Source organism: Artibeus jamaicensis, unplaced genomic scaffold (assembly GCF_021234435.1).
Source record: "Artibeus jamaicensis isolate MK-2021 breed Jamaican fruit bat unplaced genomic scaffold, CSHL_Jam_final contig_240, whole genome shotgun sequence".
Classification (NCBI taxonomy): Eukaryota; Metazoa; Chordata; class Mammalia; order Chiroptera; family Phyllostomidae; genus Artibeus; species Artibeus jamaicensis.
In genome coordinates, this window is record NW_026521506.1 from 24,025,866 (window position 1) to 24,034,393 (window position 8,528).

Genomic DNA, 8,528 nt, shown 5'->3' on the forward strand with positions numbered 1-8,528 from the left:
CCAATGTTAGGGTAAATCAACATCTCAGAAATCAGCCTACACAGTTTATGGGGAAGTAACTAAGCAGTGAGGTCAAGCAGCCCCAAATACAAACAGGCCACAGGGAAGTCACAATGAAAATAATCTACCCCAAACTGAATCCAGTAGAATCCTGAGGAATTTGACTGAATGCTGAAAATGATAATTCTTTTCCTCTATAACTTTCTATGATATATTTAGGGCAAGTCTCAAAGTACAAATAGAGTAAGCCCACTGCATGGGTCTGAGGCATCACTGAGTCAGGTGAAAACTTTTTAAATGTCTATTGTGTTTGTTGAATCTCTTGTTACAAAATCTTGACAGAGGGCTAAACCAGTAAAAACAATTTCATGTGGCCCTTGTTTGAGACACCCATTTTATATATGTGATGAATTACCATTGTACTGCTATGTGAGTGAAAGCAGGTATTAAGTATGTAGAGGTAATTTATATTAGAAAACATAACCTGTGTTTAAATAAATCTAATGATATTTTATAAGTACTGGCCTTTAGACTTTCATTAATACTGTTGGAAACCCACAAGTAGTATTATTATTTTTATTTTAAAGGCCATAAAGTCTAAGAATGTATTAGTCAGTGAGCTACTTTATTGAGCAATCAGTATGTCCAGCATAGTACATTTTTTTTCTCAATACAGAAATAACAGCCAATAGATTCAAAATATTGGCTCAGGCCTTGTCTCTACGGATATTTTCATTCCTCTCTTGAATGAAATTATGATCCTATTGTGAAATTCTGGAAAATCACTTAGTTCTAAATATCACTATATTCACCTGGGACAAATGGAAAAACACTAGTATCCAATCAGTTTTGTAGAGACTGTATTTTTCAGATTATAAGATGCACCCCCCTCCCCAATTTGGGAGGAATAATGGTTGTTAATGCTGCTGCTGAGTTCTGTTTATATTTACATTGGTGAAATATTATGTTATTTATATTATTAAAAATTTTACCAGGTGAAATATTATGTTATCTATGGTATTAAATATTTTACCACATTTTTTTTTGCTTCAAAAGTTTTTTTTTTTTTTTACTATTTTCCTCTAAAACCTAGGTGTATCTTATGGTCCAAAAATATGGTATTTCATGCACCCAAAAAAAGCTTTCATCAAGGCCGTGTATCTAATATTTAGCAACAACCAAAGTCATGAAGGCTCATTTTCTCTGAAAATGATCCAAATATGTAGTTATATTTATATTTCGGACATCACCCTACTAATACTTCTTAGGCTTGTATGATTCTACCACTTATGTGGTCTAAATTCTGCACCTGCAAAGAAAATTTTGCATCCTCCCTCACCCATCTCCTTTTTCTTCTACTTGAGATGACTCAGCATACTCTCTCTAAATCTCTTCATTTATTTTTCTGGACTTATTCCAATCTCTAAGTTCTGTGAACCCTTACTCAGATGCCAAAGCAGAATGACTACTTAATCACCTACCCCAGTAGACAGTAAGCATTCTAAGAGCAAGAGCTGTCTTGTTCATATGTTTTATCTGGATCAGAGGACAGTAGTTACTTAGAGAAGGAGATAATGTTTGTTAACACCAAGGCACTTGTTATAAGCTAAATTGCATCTTCTGGAAAAGCCAAATGTTGAAGTCCTAACCCCAACTATCTCAGAATGTGACCATATTTGGAGACAAGATCTTTATAGAAGTAATTAAGTTAAAATGAGGTCATTAGGGTGGGTGCTAATACAATATGGCTGGTGTCCTTATAGAAAGAGAAGATAAGGACACATTCAGAAGGAAGACCATGTGAAGACACAGGGAGAAGATGACCATCTATAAGCCAAGAGAGAGTCGTGGAACAAATCCCTCCCTCAGGCCCTCAGATGAAAACAACTCCGCTGACACCTTCATCTCAGGCTTCGAGCCTCTAGAACTGTGAGCAAATACACTTTCCTTGTTTAAGGCATCCAGTCTGTGGTACTCTGTTACCACAGCCCTAGCAAACTCATATAACATTTCCTGTGACTGGTGGTATTTCCTGTTTCCTCAGTTTCAGTGGGCTTCCTCCAAACTTTGGCCATGTCAGCTAACAAAAGTCTTGCCTCGCCTTGCCTCTCATGGAATCTTGCTAGTTGCTGTTTGCATGAACTTTAGAAATCCCACCTTAATTTTGCCCTGTGGTATTTATCGTCCTCCACATTACCACCAATACCATTATTTATTTGGTCCTTGAACCACCACTTCTCGCAACTTCCTGTTCTTGAAATAAACAGCTTTAAGACTCTCAGTATCTAGACCCACTCCCATTCTTGGGAAGAAGAAGGAGGCGGTAATTACTAATAATGGAGCACAACTCCTATTGCCAGGCATTTTGCCAGGTCAACCATGCTCCCCTCATCTACTCCTCCACAGCCAGTATGATGCCCTCAGCTACTCTGGACTGTCCTGTTACCTCTGTCATTCAGCTCTCTGCTTTGCCATTAAAGGCTTCACTGGAATGTGGGCTCCTGTGGGTCAACACAGTGCTTTAATTCAGGTCTTAGTGTATAGAATGCTCAATGAAGTTTTGATGATTGAGCTGAGAGAAATTGATCTCATTCAAAGATTGATTTGCTTATTCAATACTTTAGCAGGGGTGTCCAATCCACAGCCCAGGATGGCTATGAATGCAGCCCAACACGAAATCATAAATTTACTTAAAACATGATGAGATGTTTTTGTGATTACGTGTCTCAATGTATTTAATGTGTGGCCCAAGACAACACTTCTTTTTCCAGTGCAGCAAAGAGGCTGGACACCCCTGCCTAAATTAATATGTACAATTAAGATATCAGAAATCTGAGTTTGCCCTAAGTAGGGTGTTTCTGCCCTTGATTTATGTACATGTTTATTACCATCCACTGACCCAAGGAGCCAAATATTCACTTCTCTGGACTAAGCTCTACCATATGATCAATTCTGCTTTCAGTATTCTAAACCCATAGAGAAAGGATGCCCTGGGCTACTTCAGAAAATCAAATCTCACCTAACCAAAATTAACATGGTCCTTTAATGTTTCCTTTTAATTCTATTAAAACTGCTCCTAAGATCAGTATCCCACCCTTTAATATGCTTTCTCTGTTTTTTTTCAAGATTTTATTTATTTATTTTTAGAGAGGGGAAGGGAGGGAGCAAGAGAAAGAGAAACATTATTGTGCGGTTGCCTCTCACACTCCCCCCACTGGGGACTCGGCCCACAACCCAGGCATGTTCCCTGACTGGGAATGGAACCAGAGACCCTTTAGTTCACAGGCTGGCACTCAATCCACTGAGCCACACCAGCCAGGGCTGCTTTCTCTCTTTTAAGTAAATTAAATATACTTCTATCCTTAAGAATGACAGTAAAACTATGGTACCATAATTCTGATGCATAAAGAAATATGTCTTCTCTATAACTCACAAAATGCCATAGCATTCATTATAAGTTGTCATTATAACCTTATTTCTATTGAAAGTGGGTTGAGTTTAAGAAGATCAAGAAACAGATCTTCCTTAGAACAACAGATATTTTACATATATAACTGAGAAGTCAATGTATGAGCAATCAGTGATAAGAAGAAACATTCCAACCCCTGTAAAGCAACATACAATGAGAGGACTGAAAATCACAAACATCAACTTGGACCTGGGAAGCACCACTGTAGGTTATCTGTAAATTGAGCAATGCAGACATCAGTGGGTTATGAAGACTTTTCGAAGAAACACACAGAAATATAGCTAAAAGAGGTAAACTCTGATGTAGTACACAGATGAGAAGAACAAAATGTTTTATGTAAGTTTGAGACCACAACATTTGCTAACAAGTTGTCATTGTTATTAGATGGTGATACTGTGGGATGGTAATACAACCTCACTCTCATTACCAAAGTTAAGTGTTTGACTATTTCATAAGTGCTAATTCACAAAAAAGCCATCTACATAAACTTTAGGTATTAAAAAAGTGTTAAAGTTAAAAAACCCACAAGATGCAGGATTGATATTAAAATGTTGAATAAACTTATAAATTCTTAGTATTCGATAAGGTTTGACTCTCCTTCTTTAAACACACTGATGCTGCAAACTAAGCATGAAATATTGCAATAAAACTTAATAAAAGCAGAGGAATGAAAATTAAAACCACAGTGAGGTATCACCTCACACATGTCAGAATGGCCATCATTAATAAATCAACAAACAAGTGCTGGCAAGGATGTGGAGAAAGGGGAACGCTGATGCACTGTCAGTGGGAACGCAGACTGGTGCAGCCACTGGAAAACAGTATGGAATTTCCTCGGAAAACTAAAAACGGAAGTGCCTTTTGACCCAGTGATTCCAGTGCTGGGAATATACCTTAACAATTCTGAAAACACTAATTCAAAAGAACCTATGCACCCCAATGTTCATAGTAGCACAATTTACAATAGTCAAGTGCTGGAAACTGCCTAAGTGCCTATCAGTAAATGAGTGGATACATAAACTGTGGTACCTTTACACAATGGAATAGTACTCAGCAGAAATAAAGAAGGAACTCCTGCCTTTTGCAACAGCATGGATGGAACTGGACAGTATCACGCTAAGTGAAATAAGCCAGTCACTGAAAGACAAATACCATATGACCTCACTTATAATTGTAATGTAATGAACAAAATAAACTAACAAGCAAAACAGAACCAAAGACATGGAAACAGAAACAGACTGAAAGTGATGGGGGTGGGAGGAATAGTAGAAGGAAGGGCAAGGGACTAAACAAAAAACACATATGAATGACTCATGGATGTGGATAATGGAGGGGGAAATGACTGTGGGAGACAGGGGTGGGCTTGGCAGAGGAGGACGAAAGGGAAAGAATTGGGACAACTGTAATAGAACAATAAAAAATATATAAAAACACAGGGGAAAAAAGAAACTTAATAAAAGGTTGCAAAGAACAGGAATGTTTTGCCAAAGAATGACTGTTTAAGTCCACTTCATCAATACTTAAACTAGGCTCTCTGAGGTGTGGGAGCCAAAGCAGCCAAACCCTACTGTATAGTAAACACTGGTGATACTCACACTGAAGACATTCAAACCCTTGCTGCTTACACTCACACTCATCTCTTTCAGCAACTTGGTTACACATGAGACAGCCTAGCACTTCCTAGCGCATTCTAGAAACCTTCCTTTTGTATCTTCTCTACTGAAATTAAGTCTGATTATTATTGTCAACTGTTTGCATGCCACTGAATATGTGGAATTCTATAGTATTTTTGACTGCTACCCTATCTCTATTGATTTCATCTTCTTATTCATATTTTCTGCTTTTTAATTTTATTTATTTATTTTCAGAGAGAGGGGAAAGAAGGGAGAAAGAGAAGAGAAACATCAATGTGTGGTTGCCTCTCACGTGTCCCCTATTGGGGACCTGGCCTGCAACCCAGGCACGTGCCCTGACTGGGAATCGAACTGGCGACCCTTTGGTTCACAGAATAATACTCAATCCACTGAGCCATACCAGCCAGGGCTATTTTCTGCTGCTGTTACAATCTGGTCAATTATCATCTTTACGGAAACAGTCTGTTAATAATGTTGACTTTGTTCTTCCTGCCAGTACTTTTGTCTGCAGCACTTACAGTGGGAATGATATTGGTGTCTACGTCAAAGGTCACCTGTATTTTAGGAATGCCACATTAGTAAGCTAGAGAATCCCAGGAGCATGAACTTGCCAAGCAGTTTCTTTCTTTTAGTAAAAGCCTTTTCTCCCTCATACACTTTCATTAACACAGTGGTCTGTTGCCAAAGCACCATATTTTGCTGTGTATAATGCACACTTCTTTGCCAAAATTTTTGAGGGAAAAATAAGGATGCGCATTATACATGGGTAGTACTGATTCTGTATCTATATAAATGTTTTTAATTCTTTTATTTGTAGTTCTGTGTTAAAAGTGCAATTCTAGAAAGCAATAATGATACCCATATGCAAAATAATACTCTAGAATATAATAATCAGGTTTGTTTCTAAAGATAAATAAATAAGTAAATTGAACGAAAAAATTAAAACACAAGTTTTTTTCCTGAAAGTTTGGGCCAAAAACATGGGTACATATTACACATGGAAGCACAGTACACATAGCAAAATACAGTAAGCTGTGAACATCTGAGTTTGCTTTGTAGAAACAGCAGTGTTTCTTGGGATAAGGGATGTCACATTCTCCTTTCTGTTTCAACACCCAGAAAGCAAGGGGCAACTTCAAGAAGCAGGGGACCCTACACATTTTCTGATTTGTCAGCCAGGAGAATAGCTGCTTGTGCAGCGCTGCCATATATCACTGCCTCCCCAGGGTTAATGGTGTTGAGCTCCTGTCTGTTTAAGACATCTTTCAGTAATTTTTCCAAGTATGGGATATAAGTGGCATCACCCACTAGCACAGTTTCATTAATCTCGCACTTGTCAAGTTTGGCATCCTTCAGAAATTTCTCTACTACTTCAAGATACCATGGATTCCCCTCTCTCTAAAAATAAATAAATAAGATGTTTAAAAAAACAAAACAAAACCCTGACTGGTGTCGCTCAGTGGGTTGGGTGTGGTCCCACAAAGCAGAAGATTCCTGGTTGAATTCCAGGTCAGAGCACGTGCCAGAGTTGAGGGTTCAGTCTGTGAAGGGGTGGAGGGGCATGGAGAAGCTTCTCTCTCACATCAGAGTCTCTCTCCATCTCCTTCTCCCTCCCTTCCTTTTTCTCTAAAAATAAATTAATTAAATATTTAAAAAGAAAACAGATGCCATGAGAAAGAAACGCAATGAGCTGCTGGAAGTGGGCTCAGGAAATGAACATGTAGAAATCCCCATCCTTCAAGAAGGAACCCAATTTCAATCCTGGTATTAACAAAGAAACAAAATATATTTTGCCTTCTCACAGGTGGTCTGGAGGCACAACACCTCTGGCTTGTGGGAAGCTATATCTGTCTTGTTCTTATGTTTACATTTGAACTCATCAAGCAGGTTATTCACCATATGGTTATCACAGTTTTCCCCATCTAAGTGGGTGTTACCAGCTTTGAATTTTACTTCAAAGATGTCATCCTGGATGTTTTGGATAGATACATCAAAGGTGCCACTACTCAAATCAAAGACCAGCACATGTTTCTCTTTTTTAAAGCTTTTTTTAAAATCCAGGCCATAGACATCTGCTGCTACAGTAGGCTCACTAATGATTCTCAGGATATTAAGATCAGTGATGGTTCCTGCATCCTTAGTGGCCTGACACTGAATCATTTAAGTCAGCTGGAACAGTAATTATTGCATTTCCTACTTTTACCCCCTAAACAGGCTTCAGCAAACTCTTTCATCTTGCTTGGAAACATGGAAGAGACCTCCTCTGGGGAAAATGTATTATACCCTTTATATTCTACATTTTCTGCCAGTTTTACCTTTTCACAAGTCACTTGGAAAAGCCAGTGCTCCACTCTCACTGAACTGTGGTATCATGAAACTTGCAACCTCTTGGCATCAAAGATGGTATTATTGGTAACCTTCATGACCTCTTGGTTGTTAGTAACCTCATGGATAAGGTGTTCACTTTGTGAAAGCTATGTAACTGGGACCAGCACAGTTGCTTTGGTAATTGGCAATATCTCTACTTTTCCATGCCAGAAGACACCTACACATGCATAAGTGATACCCAGTTCAATACTGATCAGCAGACATCTTGATTAAAGAAAGAAAAGGGGAAATGAAACAGAAAAGAGTTTTTTAAAAAAAATCAGTGTTTGCCCTGGCTTGTTGGCTCAGTGTATTGAGTGCTGGTCTGTGAACTGAAAGGTCACTGGTTCAATTCCCAGTCAGGGAACATGCCTGGATTGAGAGCCAGGTCCCCAGTAGGGGGCACATGAGAGGCAACCACATATGGATGTTTCTCTCCCTCTTTCTCCTTCCCTTCCTCCCTAAAAATAAATAAATAAAAATCTTTTAAAAATTAAAAATGGGGGGAAGGGGAATAGCTTAATATTGTAGGATCTTTTTAAATTTTATCTATTTTTAGAGAGAAGGGGAAGGAGAGAGAGAGGCAAAGAAACATTGATATGTGAAAGTAACATCAATTGGTTGCATCTTACATGCCCCCCAACTGGGGGACCTGGCCCACAACCCAGGCATGAGCCCTAACCAGGAATCGAACCAGTGACCTTTGACTTTGTGGGATGATGCCCAACCCACTGAGCCACACCCGTCATGCCAATTGTACAGATGCCTATACATAAAGCTGGAACACCTGACTTTTTAAAATCTTGCAATTATTCCATTTGACTATACTGGCTGCTCAAACAGAAATATGTTCATCACTTGGCACTGGCTGAATGGCTGCTATGTGCAGATTACTGGGCAGAGTCCCAAAGAGAAGATATGTTGATAAGTTCTACCTGTGCTGAAAGAGGGTAGAGAAGAGAACAAGCTGTTCAGTAGTTCCATGTGTGCATGTACCCCTAGCTGCACAGGCAAAATATATAAATGTCAGTAGTCACAGCCAGCCTAAGCAGGGTGAC

At 38.8% G+C, this 8,528-nt stretch overlaps 1 pseudogene; it reads right to left on the reverse strand.

Annotated features, from left to right (window-relative positions):
- Nucleotides 1-5,552: 5,552 nt before the first annotated feature.
- On the reverse strand, nt 5,553-8,219 carry LOC119055562 (heat shock-related 70 kDa protein 2-like; annotated as a pseudogene).
- Nucleotides 8,220-8,528: the final 309 nt, after the last annotated feature.